Source organism: Prionailurus bengalensis, chromosome B2 (genome assembly GCF_016509475.1).
Source record: "Prionailurus bengalensis isolate Pbe53 chromosome B2, Fcat_Pben_1.1_paternal_pri, whole genome shotgun sequence".
Classification (NCBI taxonomy): domain Eukaryota; kingdom Metazoa; phylum Chordata; class Mammalia; order Carnivora; family Felidae; genus Prionailurus; species Prionailurus bengalensis.
In genome coordinates, this window is record NC_057349.1 from 1575167 (window position 1) to 1595363 (window position 20197).

The following is a 20197-nucleotide window of genomic DNA, read 5'->3' on the forward strand; positions in this document are numbered from 1 at the left end:
AAGATAAAACGGACCTGACCAAGTTTTGGCAAGGACGCGGAGTTGTGGTACTCACTGGCCGCGCTGAAAACTGATGCAGGCACACTGGGAAACAAGCAGGCTCTCCTGTAAAGCTGAACCATGCCCTACAACTCTGTGGTTCCATTCCTAGGAACGCGCCCTGAGAGGGTCCTGCGCGTACGCACCGAGAGCCACGTGCAAGGATCTTCACAGCACATCTGCTCATAGTAGCAAAACCCCGGGAGCAGCCCAGTGTCCACCAACAGTAAGCAGGAAAGCAAACGTTGCCAGATTTAAAGAATGAGCATGTCACAGAGGTGAACGTGCCCACGAACATGGGTAGAGAGCGGACGTTCTTGTCGAGCGGGAAAGGCAAGTCCCACAAGACAACATGCGGTTTGGTACCATTTTCACAAGGTTCGAAAACAAAATAATACTCTGATTAGTGATCTATTCATAAGTGTAGATTATTTGTTTAGGTAAAGGAATGATAAGGAGTCAGTGACAAAAGGAATCAGTGATAGGGTAAGAGAGAGGCTCCTAGTTGGTGTGAGCATCTTAGTAACGTTCTAGCCCGGGCCCGTCCGACAGAGACAATGTGCCAGATCTGTGCTCGCATTCCTAAAACTTACAGTTGAGAAACAAATTCACAAAGCCGAGTTGTCCCAAACATACTTAGAAGTTTTCTAATAACAGAATGAAGAATTGTCTCTTAAATTTAACTTTTAAATAGTTAGAATTAAAAATTCAGTTCCTCAGTCACACTAGCCACATTTGAAGTGCTCCGTAGCCATAGGTGGCCAGTTGATACTGTGTTGGATGGTACAATTCTAGATTTTGAGTGACAAGTTCAAAAGTGCTCATTTTAATATTGCACTTCAAAATTTTTATACTTGGATATCTTCTGTAATGTATAAAATATAGTAAAAAGAAAGCAAAAAAACCTAGAGGAGCAGTCTGGGGATCCCAGTTAGTAGAAGTTCCAAAAGAACAATAAAAACAGACAGGAAATTATCAACATAATCACGTAAGAAAATTAGCTCCTAGAGAGAAAGCCCTGCCTAGCACACAATTCAATGAACGGCAAAACATCTACACCAAACACACCAATGAGAAATCACAAAATCCTGTGCATAAAAGAAAGACTTCCAGAGTTTTCAGGCAGGGGAAAAAAAAAAAGTCAAATACAAAGGAGAAGAAAATAAATTAGCTTGGGAATAAACAATAGTAACACTTGAAGATGACAGACAGTAGAGCAATGCCTTCAAAATCCTAATGGAACATGTTTTTAACTTCAATTTCTATACTCAAAGGATTACCCCACTAGGAGGTAAAATACGTATCGTAAAGACAGGAAAGGTCTCAAAAACTTTACCTCACATGCTTATTTTATCATACACTCCGCCCAAACAATTCAATAAAATAAATCAATCAATCGAATAAATAAATATCCAAAAAGCAAACTTGCAAAAGGAAGCAGCCAAGGCAAACCACGGACCCTGGCAGCAGCCGATCCAGATCAGCGAGGCAGAGAAGGCTAAGAGAAAGATCTCCAGGGAAAAATAATAACTGATGCATTGGCTACTTGAGAAAGAGTATTTAGGAGTGTCACTGTTATTTTGAAGAATTAGGGGGAAATATCCAATAGTGGCAGGAAACGAATCAAGTGAAAACATAAGGTAACGGGGGTGCCTGGGTGGCGCAGTCTGTTAAGCATCCGACTTCAGCCAGGTCACGATCTCGTGGTCCGTGAGTTCGAGCCCCGCGTCAGGCTCTGTGCTGACGGCTCAGAGCCTGGAGCCTGTTATCGATTCTGTGTCTCCCTCTCTCTCTGCCCCTCCCCCGTTCACGCTCTGTCTCTCTCTGTCCCAAAAATAAATAGACGTTGAAAAAAAAATTTTTTTTTAAAAAACATAAGGTAACTAACAAATCCAGCATGATCCAATTGCACGAGATGGCAAATATCAGGTATCTCATCAATGGCATCATCATTTCATACCTGTTTCAGTAGGAGAAAGTGCACAGTACAGAGAGGAAGGAAGACAGAAATCAGCTGTGGGATAGGTGCACAAATTCCAAAGCAGGAAGAAAAGACCAGTGTTTAAAAGGACAAGGATGGAAACAGCAACAGGAGGATGATGACTGTTTGGCTGACCCCTGATGTGCTCCTCACATCTGGTCCTTTTGCAGAACTGTAATCCCTGGATGCGAACTGCAGCTTGTACTTCTGTGCTACAATCTAAACACTACCATGTAAAAGTGAAAGCACTCATTTCTCTTTTCTCTGCCGGTTGACAACATGCATCTATCAAGTCTGATAAAGACACAGATTAGCCTGTCGGAGCACAAGAGATGTAAGAGATGTAAGCTGGGCAAAACTCTACCTCCTCTCTCTCAGGACCCTTACCTGGCCCGACGGAGGGCAGGAACAAGACAAAAAACACACAAACTGACCTCATGTAAGTTCTACACGACACATGAACCCTCCTAAGGAAACGAATATCAAACCAGTGGCAAAACTGAAATGCCTTTACATTAGGTTGAACAGAGAAGCAATTGTGGAAAGGAAACTAAAATAGGTGAGGCTAAAGGAAAAATTATTTTAAGGATGTCTGTGCAGAATTCTCTCAACTTCAGCCTCCTGCCCTCCATGATAAGAATGCTACTTTTGTGTTGGGATAGAAGGTGGACATCTTCCACATACGGGTTTTTTATCTCCTTTCCAGAAGAAAAAAGAGAGGGTCAGAACACCCTTCTTGCAGCTGTATTTGTAAGTGCCTTTGGCTCAAAATAATTCTTATGGCAAAGAATTATTCTACCACCCTACAGAGGCAAAGGACATTTTATTTCTCACCGTAACAGCAAGAGCCAGGCTCTCTCAGCCTCTACACATTCCTCAAGCACCAGCTCCCACAGGGGTGACTCAGATGGGCTGAGATGAATGCCTGCACACACAGTGGGTAGCCACCCTGAGCACAGGGAGCTCAGTATGAACGTCTATCCTTTGCACCAGATGGAGACACTATCTCTGTCTTCCCAGGCCGTTCTTTATATGAGTATCCTTGAAAGACAGTCCAGGAGAAAGGGCAGTTACTGCTCTGGGGGATAATAAGAAATATATAGTTGGTCTTTGTCCCCATTTCCTGACATAACTCCTAAGTCCCTTGGAATTTCCTGGGTGCCAGGAGCCTCTTTTGTTCTAACAAGGCCGTGTTGGTAGGTTTCAGAATGGGACTCGTCGCTAGAAAGACCAAGGCATAGTTAGAAGCCTAGAACTTGCAGCCCCAACCCCCATCCCCAAGCTTTCCGGGAGGGGAGAGGGGCTAGGGATTATAATCCATCATCCCTACATGATGAAACCTTCATAAAAACTCCTAAATGACAGAATTAGGAGCGCTTCCCAGCTGATGAAGGCCTGGAGGTGCTGGGAAGCGCCCCACCTGGTGAGGGCAGGGCAGCTCCGGATCCCCCCACCCCGTGCCCACCTTGCCCTGTGCATCTCTTCCACTTGGCTGTTTCTGACTTACAGTTGTTTATAACAAGCCAGTAAATGAAAGTCAGATGTGGGCCTGAGTTCTGAGCCATTTGAGCAAATTATCAAACCTGAGGAGGGAGTCTCGGGAACCCCTGATTTGTAGCTGGTCAGTCAGCTAGAAGGGAGGTCTGGGACCTGCAAATGGCATCTAAAGCAGGGTACAGTCTTGTGGGCCTTATGGGTGTCTGCAGAAAATCGGAGAATTGGTTGCTGGGGAGTGGAATCGGTACAGATACAATGCACGCAGAAACGGAGAGTCTGGTGAACAGTGTGGTGTGTGTCCTTCCATCCAGCCTGAGCCCCTGCTGTTCTCTAACTTCTCTGTTGTCCTAAATCCGGAACTTCAAAGTCCACATGCGAACTCTCTTTTTAGGTAGACATGTTACCACATTTTCGTAATAACTTATGTAATGCTTGTGAACCCCACTGGACTCTAAGCTTCATGGTGGAGGCGGAGGTTCTCTGAGCTCTTCTCCATATCCCCTCCCTAATACTAACCCTGTAGCTGATAGGAGGCAGACGGAGGCCAGGGAAGGCATCCAGGAGAAAACAGCTTCCACACTAAGGACTAGAAGATGAAAAAGAGGCCTGTGTGCGTAAGATCTGCTCAGAGCAGGGAGCCCCCAAGCGGCGGCGACGTGCGGCGCAGCTGAGAAGAAGCAGAAAAGCACGCAGAGGGGAGGGGATCGCCTCTAGAAATAGCACTCGGCGCTGGATGGCACCCGCCGCAGGGGGGCACTCGGCGATGGGGGCACCCGGCACTAGGGGTACCTGACGCTGGGGGTCACCTGCGGCTGCGGGGTACTCGCCACTAGGGAGCACCCGACGCTGGACGGTACCCGACGCTGGGACGCACCGGACGCTAGGGGGCACCTGGCGCTGGGGAGCACCTGGAGCTGGGAGGCACCCGGCGCTGGGACACACCTGTCGCCGGATCGCACCGGGCGCTGGCGGGTGTGTCCGGAGTCATGGGACCAGTACCCCCTCCGCGGGGGTCTCTTGTCGGATCTGCACAGGGTTCCAGACACGAGACAGCCGGCTGCCGGGGCCTCAGGAAGATCCGGAGCCATTCTGGACACATCTTATTCCTTCACAGGCGTCGGAGGATGTGCCTCGAGGTACAAAGGGATGCCGGAGTCTGTCGTACGGTCCTTCGTTCGTACTGAGGACCGCGAGAACAAGAGCACCTCCTGGCCGGGCTGCGGCTGTATCCGGAGTAAACACGAGTCAAAGGAGGAGAAAAAGGGGCCTGACTCAGGATGTGGGAACGGTCCACACTGCGCGTGAAGAAAGAAAAAGAAGCCCTGGCAGCGGTGGGATTCGAACCCACGCCCCCGAAGAGACTGGAGCCTTAATCCAGCGCCTTAGACCGCTCGGCCACGCTACCACTTCCGGCGGGGATGCTCCCTCCCGGCCCCCTAGAGGCGTGAACAGCAGCCGCCGGAGACTTCCGCCTCGCTAGGCCTCCACCCTCTGCCCGGCAGCCCGCCTCCCTCACTGCGGGCGGGGACCAGGCAGTCCCTGAGGAGCCGGGCGGCGGTGGCGTAGCAGTCTCTGTGTCGTCACAGAGCAGATCGGCTGCTAAGCTGCGCCGCGTCTGCTCTGCGCAGGCGCGGGGCTGCCATGACCCGCACCTTTAACGAAGGCAGTTTGGTCCATACGTGAGTATACGCTGAGGGCATTTTATGTCAGAAATAAAGTCGCAGTAAAGTTAGCAGCTGCAGTTTCTGTTTGATCTGCCTTTTATCTTCAAAACTTTCACGGAGTGTGTTTGCGGACATTCCAAGGAAGCCTAGCCTTTGGTACCATTTCCCACACTCGTTCCGGGAACTCACCGCACGTTCCCGCGGCTCCCGTCACTGCCGGAAGCCGCAGACGCGCGTGCTCTCGCGGGGATGCTTGTGCTCTCGCGCTAACGCGCGTGGTCTCGCGGGACATGCGCTGGAGGGGATACGCGTACTCCCGCGGTCCTGGAGGCAGAGCTGTGATGTCCTCGCGCGCAGGCTCTGGCGGAGGGGGTGGTGCCAGTCCCCTGGTGGCTGCCGGACCCTGGTTGTGGCCACATCCCCCCATCCTCCGAGGTCAGCATCCACGGCTCTCCTCTGTTCACACGGCCTCCGCCTCCTACAGAGGTCACCAGCTGCGCCTTACAGGGTCAAGCTGGAGCACCTCCCAAATAAGCGTGGCGGGCACACTTCACCTCCCCCACAGGAGCCCCAGGGCACCCCTGGAAACACTAGTTATTTTACCGGGGTTTGGCTGGACCGTCATCCTTGAGAGAGACCTGCGTAGACTCGGGTACGACCAGGCAGGTGTAAGGCGCTGAGGTTGACTTGTGCAGCAATAACGCCCCTTGGAAATGTTGGCCTGATAACCTGCTGACAGAGTCCCAGCAGCCTTCCCAGGTGCGACAGCGCCCACACCTACTGTCCTTGACAACGTGTATCCACCTGGACAGGAATAGAATATTCCAGATGGCGGAATATTCACACTGCGGATGACAGGACCCTCTCCGGCCAGACCCAGGAGCCCCATACTCCCAGCCAGGCACGGGGTGTCTTGTTTTAAGTTGTGGTTAAAAACACATCACGCACAACTGATCATTTTAACCGTTTATAAGGGTAGAGCTCAGTGGCGTTAGGTACGTTCACATCCCGTTCCTTGCGTTCTCTGTCTCCTTTCCATTTTGTAAACAACCAGGGGATCACAACTCAGAGTCACAATTTGCCCAGAGAGCCCCACCCGGTGCAGGGGTGCCATCCCATCGATGGGGCTGGGTCATGTTTGTCCCTCTTCCTTTCTCCTTTGAATGGAGAGAAGGCGGCGCATGAAACAGCCAGTGACTGTGGAAGGAGGCTGAGGATTTCCCTTGGGAAGCAGGTGGGAGAGGGAGGGCAGGTGGGTGATCGATCATTGAAGTGTTAGTGTGGCTTCAACAAACAAATGTATGTCACAAAGTGATTCACTAGTGTGTCCTCATCCTTAGTTGCAATACTGTAGTAATTACCTGCAAAACTTCTTCAGGAAAATGACTAAGAAAAAAGATTATCAAGAGAGCAGAAGCAACATAGTCACCCTCCGAGCTAAAGCCTCACTTTCCCTAGTCCCACAATGTATCCCAAGCTGCGAGCCCCCTTCCTCACCTGTGGTGTCTGCTGCCCTCACCTGGGTTCCCTGCCCAGTGCTCCCTGAATCCCTCGCCACGACAGCAGTGTCCTCTCCACCATCAGGACTGTGTACTCCCATGCGTTCTGGATCTCCTGACGCGATGGCCAGAGCTTGGTACAGACCCACCACTTTGTGACCATATTTAATGCTTAGAGACACAGAGCAAGAATACCATCCTGCTACATGTTCATTGATTCAGTGCTTCACCAACTTCACCTTGATCCATCCAAAAACTGATTTCTCTCTCTAGTGTTTGCATTCCTCCATGATGAACTCAGAGGGGAAAACAGAAGGATGAAGTAAGCTGAGAGAGACTATATCAACAAGTGGACAACGACAGTCTACCCAGTCATTCAGCAAGTATTGACTGCTAGCTACAGAGAATAGTTTGCAGGGAGGGGGACAAAACATAAGAGACTCTTAAATACGGAGAACAAACTGAGGGTTGCTGGACGGGTTGTGGGTGAGGGGTGGGCTAAATGAGTAAAGGGCATTAAGGAGGTCACTTGTTGGGAGGAGCATTGGGTGTTGTATGTAGGGGATGAATCACTGCATTCTACTCCTGAAATCATCATTGCACTATATGCTAACTAACTTGGATGTAAAATTAAAAAAAAAAAAATATATATATATATATATATATATATATATATATATAATTAGAAATAAAAAAGTATAGTTTGTCAGCTTCCAGTATATAATATACGAGGCTATTCTGTGTCTTTCTGCCTAATGTTTCACAGGAAATCAGCCCTCTAGGCCTGAAGGTAGTTGCTTCCTGAGCAATCTTTTCATGTTGTCATATTTTGTCTTCTCTATATGTAGCAACAATCTTTGCTTCATTTCTTTTTATATTTATTTTTAGGGAGCAGTCTGGGTGGGAGCCCTGAATGTGCTTAATGTCTTTTTTTTTTTTTTTAAACTTTTCCACATAAAGCTAATTAGATTAGGGACAAGGGACTCTTCTTTGAAAGCTATATGGTTTTTCTCCTGTTATAAACTGTTACTTTTTCTCCATGGAGAAAAAAATTTCCCTAACCTGTATCTTAGCACAGTAGGTTCCGTTTGCTCTCCAGACTGCTACCTGTGGGTTTTGGTTTTGTATATATAGTCAGTGCCAAGCATAGTGCCCAGGTCTATGGTAGACAAACTTATTGGACAACTTAATCTTACATATGTGTCAAACTTTATTAACTGAGGGAGGTATTGGCAGGATGACAAAGGACTGCCCCAGCTCACAGAGGTTTGGGGATTTCATGACTTTATATAGAGGGGAAGGGGCGGGAATGTGAAACTAATCACAAAAAGAGAACTGCTTCCTTTAACATGATCATTAAAACATCGTGTCCCCACCTGTTGGTACAGTGAGATCAGGGGCACCACGACCTCGTGTGGCAGCAGAGAGGTCACGGTGCATGGAACTCGAGAAATGAGGAGGAAACAAGCACTACAACGTGGCTGCGATCTAGACGAGCCGAGTAAGAAGACTGGTGCCGCAGGGGGACAGATGGGACTTCACCGTCGGCTTCCCCAGGTGTGCGTTCAGGGACGCGGCGACCCCTCGTGCGTCCGTCCCGGCGGTTCCTCGGGCAGCTGTTGCCACCGACGTCCCGGGGAACAGGGCGTCCAGGGTTACAGGGCGTCCCGGGGGGCAGGGCCGCGGCGGGGGACAGAGCGTACGGGGGAGGGGGGGCGTCCGGGGTGCACAGGGCGTCCAGGCGTCAGAGCCACGGCCGGGGACAGAGCGTACCGGGGGAGGGGGGCGTCCAGGGTGGCACAGGGCGTCCGGGGGGGAGGGGGGGAGGAGGGCAGGGCGTCCCAGAGTCAGAGCTGCGGCGGAGCAGGCCGTCCAGGGGTCATGGCCGCAGCGGGGGACAGAGCGTCCAGGAGGGAAGGGCCACGGTGGGGGACAGAGCGTACCGGGGGGTGGGGGGGGGGGTGGGGGGAGGCGTCCAGGGGGCCACAGGGCGTCCAGAGGGACAGGGCGTCCAGGGGTCAGAGCCACGGCGGGGCTGGGTGTCCGGGGCTGGGGCAGGGAGGGGCAGGACGGCCTGCCAGGAAGGCTTGTCCGGGGCGACCCTGCTTGCATCAGCCACCGCAGTCCTGGGCGCTCGAGGGGGTGGCGGGACACCCCCGCCCGGTGACTTCCAGGCCCCTCCCGGCCTCCTGCCCGTGGTCCAGGTGCTCAGCTCGTTCAAAGAGCCCCGCAGGTGACCGCTTCCCTCCGAACTTCCCGGCTCCGGAGCCCTTCCGTGGGGTCGGGGCCGCGGGACTCTGGGAACCGCGCGGCGCTGGCAGTGCAGCCAGGTGAGCGTTCGCTCATCGTTTTGTTTACACCACGGAGTTACGTTGTCATTTTGCACGTGCAACACCAACACTTGTGGAGGGTTGCAAAGATGCCTCACGTGAAAATGAAAAGTTAGTTCTTGTAGAATTGAATGCCAAGTGTACTTGCTCCTGCCGGGCCGGCGCAGGCAGAAAAAGTCACTTTCCCTGACCGGGAATCGAACCCGGGCCGCGGCGGTGAGAGCGCCGAATCCTAACCACTAGACCACCAGGGACGGTGCTGGGAGAGGCGCCGAACAACCCTACAGGCTGGATGCACCTGCCTCCGGCCTGTGAGCCGCTGCGCGACCTCGACCTCGGGGTCTATACCTGCGCGGGGGCGTGCGGGGGGGGGGGGGGGATGACTATGTGAACCCCACCCGCAGGGGGGACGGGGCGCGTGTGGACCCCACCCTCGGGAGGACGAGGGGCGTGTGGACTCTATCCTCAGGGGGGACGAGGGGCGTGTGGACCCCGCCCGGGGTTCATGGCGGAGCTAAACCAGTCCTTAGGGCGGTCTTCATGGTAGCTACCTGGACTGTCTTCCGTGCCCCTCCTCGCAGATCGCGGAGGGATCCGACACGAAACCGTTCCTTTAGCTTTGGTTTCCTCAACACGCTTCAGCACGCTGAATACGTAGAGAAAGACTCTCGCAATAAAGTCATACGTCTTAGAAGAGGACGGAGTGGGCGGAGCCGAAATAGCTCAGTTGGGAGAGCGTTAGACTGAAGATCTAAAGGTCCCTGGTTCGATCCCGGGTTTCGGCAAAGAGATCTCCCTTTTTTTTTTTTTTGGAGCCTGTAATAGCTAGAATATTGATTTTGACCTCAACAAGTGTGGCAATATCCGTTGAACCGAAAAAAAAAAAAAAGAAAAGGACGACTTTTTCTGAAAACGTGCAGACCAGGAGGATGGTGCGATAAGCACGCCCTAGGAGAGGCCGGAAGAGAACGTGTAAAGGGAGGAGCCACATGTGCTCAAGGAAAACCGCTTCCCTCCCTTCTTCCCTGCGGCACCTGCTTCTCCGGCTGCAGCTCGGCTCCGCACAAACCCGCCCTCTCTTCCCGCCCGCGGACTCAATCCCAGCACCCGGAGCCCGAGGCAGGAGGCCCGAGGCGCTCCTTTCCGCGTCATGACCCCGTCTCCCACCCCCAGCCCCATTCTCTGCCAAAGGCAGGGACTGCAGGTGTACAGGGGAAAGGGAAGTTTAATAGGAGGAATAGCAATTCCATCTTTTTCTCCATTTCACGTCCCTTCAACAAATATTTATTGAGTGAGTGCGCTCCACGCAGCTCTGCAGAGCAAGAGAGGCAGGAAAGGAGAGCACAGGAAAGGTTCCCGGGACAGGGAACTGGCTGAGAATGTACTCGCCGAGGCGGGGCGGGGCGGGGCGGGGAGCGCGGCAGAGGGAGCCCAGACGCTGCCTTAGCCTCCCTAGCCCTCCTGCTGACCTGCCCGCTCTGAGCTGGGCCCAGTCTTTGCCTTGCTTCTCAGAGAAGAAGGTTTCCCTCATTTCCAAGGCTGATTAACACTCGTCTGAGCTTATGACCGCTCGGCCCATGCCATGCTGCCCTGGGTCTTGACCTCTCCCTTACCTGCCTCTTTTCACGGTAGGAATGCCTGAATCTCCATCTTCACACACCAAACACACACTTGCCCTCCGGCCTTGCCCTCCGGATTCTTCCCGGACTCCCCTTCACCCACCACCACACCCGTTGGAAGAACAGCATTTGTCTCCACTTCTTTGCCGCATCAGTCCCGCAGTAGCTGAGGTCTGCCCTCAGAGAACATTACCCTGCACTTGCCAGCCTTCAAATGCCTTGGTTCTTTTTGGGCCCTAAATTAATGGTGTGCAGGCTGCACACTGCTGGTGTCCCTCCCTGCCTCCAGCGCCTTCCTTTGGTCCTGGGACTTCCACTCCTGCCATCCTTCTCCGGGCTCTGTCTGCTCCGCTTCTGACTCTCCTCTTCAAGACCCTCCTGTAAGGACCCCTAGAAATGGTTACTTTCCAGGTCCTGACCTCCATCATCTTTGAATTAAATTTTTAATTGTTAGACAACTGTAGATTCACATGCAGTTATACATAAGGCACAGAGATCCCAACCAGGCACCGTTTACCTGGTTGCCCCCAGTGGTGACATCTTGCAAAACTCGAGTGCAATGTCACTAGCAGGTTGCTGATATGATAAAGTCAAGATACAGAACATTTCCATCAGCACTGGGATGTCGACCTTTTACAGCCACATCCACTTTCCTCCTGCCCCCCACCCCCACATATGTGGCAATCACTAATCTGCTTTCCACATCCATAACTGTAATTTCAAGAATGGGACATAAATGGAATCACAGAGCATGGAACCTCTTGAGATTGTCTTTTTGCACTCACTATGATAATTCTCTGGAGATTCATCCAGGTTGTTGAATGCATCAATGGTTTATTCCTTTTTCTTACTGAGTAGTATCCTCTAGTGTGAATTTACCACACTTTGTGTGAACTTCCTCCCACTGAAAGACATCTGGGTCATTTCCAGTTTGTTGCTATTATGAATAAAGCTATTATACACCTTTGTGTACAGGTTTTTGTGTAAATATCAGCCTGTGTTCCTCTGGAGTAAATACTCAGGACTGCAACTTGGTACTTGCATGTTTGGTTTCTAAAGAAACTGCCAAACTGCTTTTCAGAGTGGCTGTGCCATCACCTGCCCACCAGCCGTGTACACAGCCTCATCAGTCTTTGGTGTGGTCAGTTTTACTCTAGCCATTCTGACAGGTACAGAATGATGCCTCACTGTGGTGGTAATTTGTCTTTCCCTAGCAGCTAATGATGTGGAAACTTTTTTCATCTGCTTATTTGCATTTATGTATCTTCTTTGGTGAAATATCTCTTTAGGTCTTTTGTCCAATCCAGTAAGAACATTTGTGCGCAGGTTTTTGTGTGAGAAGCCCCTGAAAACAACTTGAAGTTCGGACTTGTTACCAACTGCCTTATTATATACTTGTCACAGCGTGCAATTCTTATGCAGCTGTATTTACAAAATGTGATACAACCTTACTGCTTTGGGAAAGGCCCAGGGCACGATGGAGAAATCCCCACGATAATAGGCTGGTCAGAAGAGTTTCCTCCAGTCCCAACTGACTGCACCACCCTCCCCTGCATCAAAACCTAAACATCAAGCATAGGATAGTGTTTAAAAAATACTAATAATAAGACAACAGGCCCCAAATGGAGTGGCGTATGCTAAGCACCATGTCACCAAAACAAGACTTAATTAGTTTTGGCTCTTCCAGAGATGGAATCTTAAACCAATCAATCAGGAATTTCCCAATCAGTGTAAGTGAGGTAGTCTGCCTGATAGACACCACCCCCTCAACAAAAGAAGTTGGTAGCCAAAAAAAAAAAAAAAAAAAAAAAAAAAAAAGGATTGTTCCAAGCAAGTGAACTTCCCATTGGGTAAGGGGCAGGAGAGTCTTAGGAGGATTACGTCAACTTTGTGGGGGGGGCGGGGGGTGTTGAGAAGGCCCAAGTGACAAATTACCTCTTTGGTGCTGATCAGAAAATTCCCAACTGACCTGTTGAGACTTTCACTTCCAGAGGAGGCTGGAACTGCAGTCAAGTTAGGTGTTACGCCCAGGTTTGGTGACTTGGCCTATATAACACCATTTGGGGCCTGTGCTTTCTTTTGGACAATAAATATATATTTGGTCTTTATTGTGTTCCTGGCACTGAGCTCCCACACCTCTTGGAATTTCCTAAATTAGGAGAACTACAAAGGTGGGCTTTGTTATGTTAATGAGGTGACTTTTGGATCCCCAGGGGACAGAGACTGGTTGCCAGGGAAACCAATCAGGAAATGCACCAGTTACTAGTTTAGCTGGAGAGAATCAGAGGAACACGGGCCAGGCCGATGGAGGGAAGGTAAAGATGAGGCGGTAAAAGGAAGGATGACAGACCCACCTTGTGTAATAACCAGTCTCCAAAGACTGACCTGAATGTGGCACATCTGTCACTGACCACCCTGTGGGCCGGTCCCAGTGAACCTGGGCTGACCTCCTAGAATGTCATTGAAGTGGCCCTGTGACGTTTCTGTAAGAAAGGGCAGTTAGTTAGTCTCTAAGAGGAAGCCTGGAGGCCAGCCCGGAGGAGGCTGTGCACAGCTGTGGGGAAGGTCAGAGTCCTGGCCAGGCAGCACTCCCCGAGGACCCCCATCACACTAGACGGGCAAGGTGGCTACAAAGTGGGTCACAGTTCACACTACTCCTTCATTATAGGACATTAACATACCAAAATCTCCTCCCTAAGGGAGCCAGGACAGGAACCCTTAACCAAATAAGGAGGAAAAGAAGCATGTAGCCCCGCTTCCAAGAAAGCCCTGTCCCAAGTAAGAACATTCCAGCCCCTCCTTAACCGCTGTCAGTAAAAAATACAAACCCAACCCCCGGGGCACGCAGCTCGCTCTAGCATGTTCCCGCGCTCTCTCTCTCTCTCTCTCTCTCTCTCTCTATCTCTATCTCTCACTCACCCTCTCACATCTCTAGAGTGTACTTTTTGAGGAGGGAGCAAAAGGCAAGCTGACAAGCTGCAAACAGCCCCCCCACCACTACCAACCAGGTGGGACATGTGTGATGTTCCTCGGGCTCTCCTGGATGCCCAAGAACAAAAAAAGGGGGAAAACAAAGGGTTAACTAGAGATCGAAGTCCTGCAGGACGGGAGTCTCCATCAGTTTACAAATGCCTTAGTAACTAACAAGAAAAGGCAATCTTATCCATTGTCTAATCTCCAGAAACCTATAGACTCTGTTTCCTGGAGCCCCGACATCACCCTCTCCTCCACAGTGATGTGGGAACAAAGGCAGAAGGAAATGGCAGGTAGAACTAAGTTTCCTTATAACCTGCAGCCCATTGACAAATATTTGAGAGTAAAACATTTCTCCAGGAACCCCCTACTGTCTCAATGCTAATGCTTTGCTAGAGGGAAAACCACCACACCATGACAATAGCTAGGCCTCCAGTGTCCTGTGAATCTTCTCTAGCACATGAAAATCTCACTTGAAACTTCCCCTGTACTTTACCTGCCTCAACACCATAGTATATAACCAGTCTCTCTTCGTGGTCCTGGGCAACTCTTTCTGCCCATGGGTCCTGTCCCCATGCTTCAATAAAGTCATCTTTTTGCACCAAAGACGTCGTCTTCAGGAATTTTTTCTTGGCCGTCAGCTCCAGACCCCACCATCACCGCAAAAACCTCATCACTCTTCACTTTAATAAACTTACCTGCTTGCGTCTCTCGTCCACTGCGTTGTGTCTACTCTTGAATTCTCTCTCCTGGGGAGATCCAGAGCCTCAGCGATGTCTTGGACAGGCCAAGTGGAGGCCTCAGGGCCCAGGGTCTCCCCAGTTCCCCAACAACAACTCCAGGCCTGAGGCCTGAGCCATAAGAACCCTTGCAGCTTCTCACTTGGTTTCCTGGAAAGCTCCCTCTCAGAACCCGGTAACCAGACTGTGGGAAAGCAGCCACGTGGCAAGGCCAAGGCGAAGCCCCCCAGGGAGCAGCTTCAGCTGAGTCCTAGTGTTATGGAACCAGGCTGGAACGCTGGCGGAAAAACCAAACAGCACTTGGAGATCTTGGTGGTTCGGAAATTTATTTAACACCGGCGGGCTCAAAGGAGACCATTTCTCCAAAGACCTGAGCCCCGAATGCAAGCGGGAAGGGTAATTTATAGTTGTCAGCCTCCATATCTGTGGAGGTTTTCTCGGGCACAGCAAACAGGGCAAGAAGAACCCGGAAGAGGGGTCTCCAAGCCAGAGACCAGAGCTTGTTTTAGTCCCGTTGGCCATCTTTGGCGAAGTACTTTATTCATTTCTCCAACACTAGTAGATCTGAAGCATCAACTGCCCCTGCCAGTCAGGTGAGTGCGCCCTCAGGGACATCCCAGCCCAATCATGCCTGCTGGGGAGGACTGGAGTTCCTGCTCACATCACATGAAACAATTGCCCAGTCAAGCCCACAGAGTCAAGAAAGAGAATAAAATGGGGTTTGTTTTGTTTTGTTTTTGTTTTTAGAAATCATAGCACATTGCCGCAAACTTAATTGGCTTCAAGCAGCACAGATCTTGGACTCCTGTCGCCCCGGAGTCTGGTGTGGTCCCACCATGCTGAAATCAAGGCTTTGGCCAGTGCATTTCTTTCTGAGAGGCTTTAGACACTGATGTCTTTGTTTTCTGCTGGCTGTAGGCTAATGGCCATTCGCGGCTTCTAAAGGCTCCTAAGAGCCATCAGTGGGGTCCTTCTCAAATCACACCCCTATGACCTACTCTCCGCTTCCCCTGCCACTTTTAAGGACTCTTGTGATCAAGGTCCTTGACCTTCATCGCGTCCCCCAAGTCCCTTCTACCATGTGAAATTCACAGGTTCCAGGGATACGTGGATACCTTTGTTGGGGGGCGGGGGGAGGCATTATTCTTCCTTCCACAAGCCTCTATGCTTTGGAACTCTTGTTTACGCTTTTATAGATCATCAGAACACATTGTGAGCTGTGTCTTGACAACGCTCCAGACTTTAAACTTGACCTCAAAGACCATGCAGAGACCGAGAAGTGTCCTTCTGGCCGGAGAGGTCGGTGTAACTGGTATTTTTGCAGGCTGGTCCTGCCAGTACTGTGGGAGCTGGGCCGCAGCTGACACGCAGGTGCCTTTATGCAAATTATGTGACCCACATGGATGGATGAATTACAATAAAGTACCAAACAGGGGAAATGCCAACTCTTTTCAAGGACTCAGGGCTGGGGTCTCTGGGCTCAGCCCAACGTCAGCCCCTATTCACCTTCTCCACAATGGCTTGCAGGACACGTCAAGTGACAGGCCCTGAGTAGAGCACAGAAGAGGGAGAATCCATGGGACCAGGTCGCTGGAGGAACATGGCAAGTAAAACAGAACCGGGGGTTGAAAAGGACAGGAACATGATGATGCCATTCACCTGCCATCACAGCAGCTGGTCTCCTCCAAGGCGATGCTTTTCTTATGAAGATGTGAGATTGGAAAATCAGGGTCTAAACAGAACAACAGGCCCAGTCCACACAGGTGGAGAAATGCCATTGTTCACTGCCACATGGGAGTCCCCAAGGTCAGAAGACAAGTTTGGAAGTGAATGAAAGGAAGCCAACAGAGCTGATGAGGACGTGTTGCTGGGAATCATCTCCTTAACATACTTGAGAACTGGCTCAGAACTGAGGGGTCTCAGCAGGTGGGGAGGACAGAGCAGGAGATTGAGGAGAAAAAGGAGGGGAGAAAAGGATTAGAAGACAATGACAGGAAGATATTTCAGGATAAAATCTAGGCTAGACTAATTGTCAAAGAGGGAGAGAAATATTAACAATTCCCTTAATCTGAGAACTGTAGTTTCTTCCCCCTTAAGAATCACAGTTTCAGTAAATTTGCCTGCATGATTCTGTCAGGAGCCAACTTCTATACTTCCGCCTTCTCCAGGTACATAGGAAACTTGTGAGAAAAAATCCTACCCATGCTGCCTTCTCTTTCCCTGCAGAGAGAGGATACGCCACAGCTTCCAAAACCTCGTTGAGCAAATGGGGCCCAGGTGTGCAAGCGGGCTGCTGGTTCCCTCAGCCCTTCCTGCCATCCAACCCTCCTCTCTCTAGGCTTTTCACCGCTGAAGGTATTCTCTCCCTCCTCCCCTAGCGTTTCTCAAATTTTTTCTAGTAGGGTCCGTAATTAGAAACACTATTCACATCACAACCCTTACTTATTTGTAATGCATGCTGACATTTTGCAACCTATTCTTTCATCTAAATTGAAATTCTAGTTGTGATCCCCTGAAGTGATTCATGGCGCACAAAGGCGTCACAACCTGCAATTTGAAAAACTCACCACCTTTGACCTTACACTTAAACTTCAAGTACCAACCCAAGATGTAAATTTCAATTATATCTTATACTGACCACTTCTGGCCTTTCTGGCTCATTTTCTCTTGCCTACTGGCAAATTATTTAACGTGTCTCGTTCCATATGCAGCCCAGGTTTCATGGGTAATCATTAGAATTACTAGCAAGGATAGCCTTCATTTCCTTTCCCCACTCCCAGCCCCGGGACAAATCAAAAATGCACCACCACTTTCTCCAGACTCTGACTATCTGGGGGTCAAGAACACCCCTGACTGTGCTCCTCTTTTTAACCCATTCTAAACCAGACTTCTCCCCCCACTCCTCAGAAACCCTGTCATGTCTCCACAGACTCTATGCTGAGAAATCCAGTGGTCAATTCTCAATCTTCAGTTTGCCCACTTCTCAGGAGCGTTTGGCCCAGTTGATATTTCCTCTTCACAGAAACACATTCTTCACTTCGCTTCCAGAATACCACACCCTCCCAGTTTTCTTTCTACTTAAACGCAGTTCCTTACTTCCTCATCTTCCCAACCTCTAAAATTTGGAGTTCCCCAGGGCTCTGATGTGAGTCCACATACGTTCTGTATGTACACCCGCTGCCTGCCTGAGCTCACCTGATGACGTGACGGTAAGAACCCTCTGCCCTGATGCTTCCCATACTTAGACCTCCAACCCCATTTCCCACCGAGTGTAGTCAGTGATGTGACTGATGTCTCCTCCACTGAATGTCTAAAAGGCATGTGCTCACAGATGCCTTGATCTGCTCTCCAGCCTACAGAGCTGCTCCTTCCGCATTTGTCCTCATCTTGATAAAAACACAGCAGTAGGGGCGCCTGGGTGGCGCAGTCGGTTGAGCGGCCGACTTCAGCCAGGTCGCGATCTCGCCGTCCGTGAGTTCGAGCCCCGCGTCGGGCTCTGGGCTGACGGCTCGGAGCCTGGAGCCTGTTTCCGATTCTGTGTCTCCCTCTCTCTCTGCCCCTCCCCCGTTCATGCTCTGTCTCTCTCTGTCCCAAAAATAAATAAACATTGAAAAAAAAAACACAGCAGTAATTTGCTTTTCTTTTATTTGTTTGTTTATTTATCTTGAAAGACAGCAAGTTGGGGGAGGGCAGAGAGAGAGAATCCCAAGCGGGGTCCATTTGCACTGTCAGCGCAGAGCCCGAAAACACAGCAGTAATCTGAACTTGTGAAATAAAACTTGATTTTAAATAAGTTATACTTTTAGTAAATAAATTAAAAAAGTCCCGTTTCACCTGTTTGGCTGTCCTTTCCTGTGAACATTTTCTTTCTTTCCAAAGCAGTGTTATTTCCCCTCAACACGAGTCTGTGTCTGCATGTGTGTATAAACTTTTGTCACAATCTGCATCATACCATCAAACAATGTTGGAGAAAGAGCATATAAATTTCTGTTTTATTTTGGTCCTTTTCACTACTCTCACCCTCAAAGTGTTTCCAAATTAGAGGATATTCTCACACTTTGAAAGTGAAGGTTTTACAGGAAGCCAGCGGTTCGACATTTTTTCCTATGGCAGATGGCACACAGTAGCCATCTGGGAGGCACATGCCTCGGTCCATTTCTATGAAGTCGGAAATCTCATTCAGTTCTTCTGCACATTTTGAAGAAACTACACAGTGACCATAAAGCTCCAAAAACCACAACAGCCTCAATATCACAAGGAAACAAACACAATTATTTTTTAGCAGTGCTGTGTACAAGGTGTGCAGAACACTTACCAGATATTATCTTTTCATTTGCTTTGGTAAAAAGTTTGTAGGCTAAATAGAATTTGTCAAAATTTACATTTGTGCTTTTTGCCAAATATACAGATAGGCAGGCAAGGTCTAGTTTGTATTTGAACAAGATACCAACAACCATTTGTTTTATGTATCTGGTAATTTCGTTAAATCTACATACTGACCGAGAAGAAGGTTTTCAATGCCATGATGCAAATAAAAGGCATAGGGGCTGGGGGAAATCTTCTGTCTTGCTGCTGTATTTTGACGCATGACTTAAAGTGATAGCACATTGCAGACAGCAAGGTCCTCTGTGGAATCAGCTCCAGGCTACAAGGGGCCAGCACGTGGTACTAACGTGTCCTCTCTAGTTCATGCACCTGCTGCAACCTCTGACCAGGAAAGAGAGCAACCAATAAGATCGTGCCTGTTTTTTCCTAGTATTAGACCCCATGCCATTTTCAACTGTTAGTGTCATTTGGGAGGTGAAAGATCTTTGGTTAGAACGTCATCGGACTTGTGGACTCAGTGTCCCTGTGCAGGTCCACACCTCCTCCTCCCCCGTGGGGGGTTCCAGATCCTCTTCTCTAGTGAGGCTCTCCCTGTTTTGATTACATGGCTCATCCAGTTGTACCCGGTTTTTCATGTTAGAGCTTTTCAGCGATGTCTGGGTCGCACTGGGGCTCAAACGGCAATCATTCTCGTTTTCATTACCGGATCTCTTAGAAAACGTGGTCACACTATTCACAGTCTTAAGAATCACACTAGCATGAGAATGAACAAGTCACTGGGTGAAAGGCACAGCCCCGGGCCACTAGCCTGGCCTGGGCACCGATGGTGGCTGCACCCGTGCTGAGCACAGCAGAGGGTACAGACTTGCCTGGTCGCTGTGTTGCACGCCTGAAACGAGCACCTGTGTGTGTCAACTATGCTTCAATTAAAAGTACTTAAACTGCAGAATTTGATTCAAAGCACGCGAGTTAAGCTACAGGCAGAACACAGCTGCTCCAAAAATGCTCACTTGGCATATTGAAGTCATTCAGACGGCGTGTCTCTAGAATCCCAAACCACAGCTTGCAGACAGGCAGGGGGACAGGGACTCAGGAGCAGGAGTCGGACGGACGACAGGGGCTGGGAGAGGGGGGGCAGGCACTCAGGTGCGGGAGTCAGACAGTCAGACGGACGATGGGATGCGGGGGGTGGGACAGGGACTCAGGTGCGGGAGTCGGACAGACTACGGGGGGGGGTGGATAGAGACTCAGGAGCGGGAGTCGGACGGACGACGGGGGGGGGGGGACAGGCACTCAGGTGCGGGAGTCGGACGGACGAGGGGGGGGACAGGCACTCAGGTGCGGGAGTCGGACAGACGACAGGGGCGGGGGGGGGGGACTGGGACTTAGGTGCGGGAGTCAGACAGACTACGGGGGGGGGATAGAGACTCAGGTGCGGGAGTCGGACGGACGAGGGGGGGGGACAGGCACTCAGGTGCGGGAGTCGGACAGACGACAGGGGCGGGGGAGGGGACTGGGACTTAGGTGCG

The 20197-nt window shown here is 50.3% G+C and overlaps 2 long non-coding RNA genes and 3 other non-coding genes across 7 annotated transcripts in view; 2 read left to right on the top strand and 3 right to left on the bottom strand.

The window, feature by feature from the left end:
• LOC122489089 overlaps nt 1–5395 on the bottom strand; it is a 13606-nt gene extending 8211 nt beyond the window's left edge. Inside the window, exon 1 of the long non-coding RNA XR_006298828.1 lies at nt 4460–5395. This is a non-coding gene — a long non-coding RNA (uncharacterized LOC122489089). The remainder of the gene's footprint in view (nt 1–4459) is intronic.
• TRNAL-AAG lies at nt 4841–4922 on the bottom strand. Its single transcript has one exon. It is a non-coding gene; the product is annotated as a tRNA-Leu (tRNA).
• Nucleotides 5394–11601, top strand: LOC122489087. Of its 3 annotated transcripts, XR_006298824.1 has the most exons (6): nt 5394–5616; nt 6954–7063; nt 8069–8237; nt 8885–9010; nt 9127–9321; nt 9840–11601. It is a non-coding gene; the product is annotated as an uncharacterized LOC122489087 (long non-coding RNA). The 3 variants fall into 3 exon arrangements; XR_006298823.1 differs by having other exon boundaries at nt 8885–9321; XR_006298825.1 differs by lacking the exons at nt 8885–9010; nt 9127–9321.
• TRNAE-CUC lies at nt 9193–9264 on the bottom strand. Its single transcript has one exon. It is a non-coding gene; the product is annotated as a tRNA-Glu (tRNA).
• Nucleotides 9723–9795, top strand: TRNAF-GAA. The gene has a single exon. It is a non-coding gene; the product is annotated as a tRNA-Phe (tRNA).
• Nucleotides 11602–20197: the final 8596 nt, after the last annotated feature.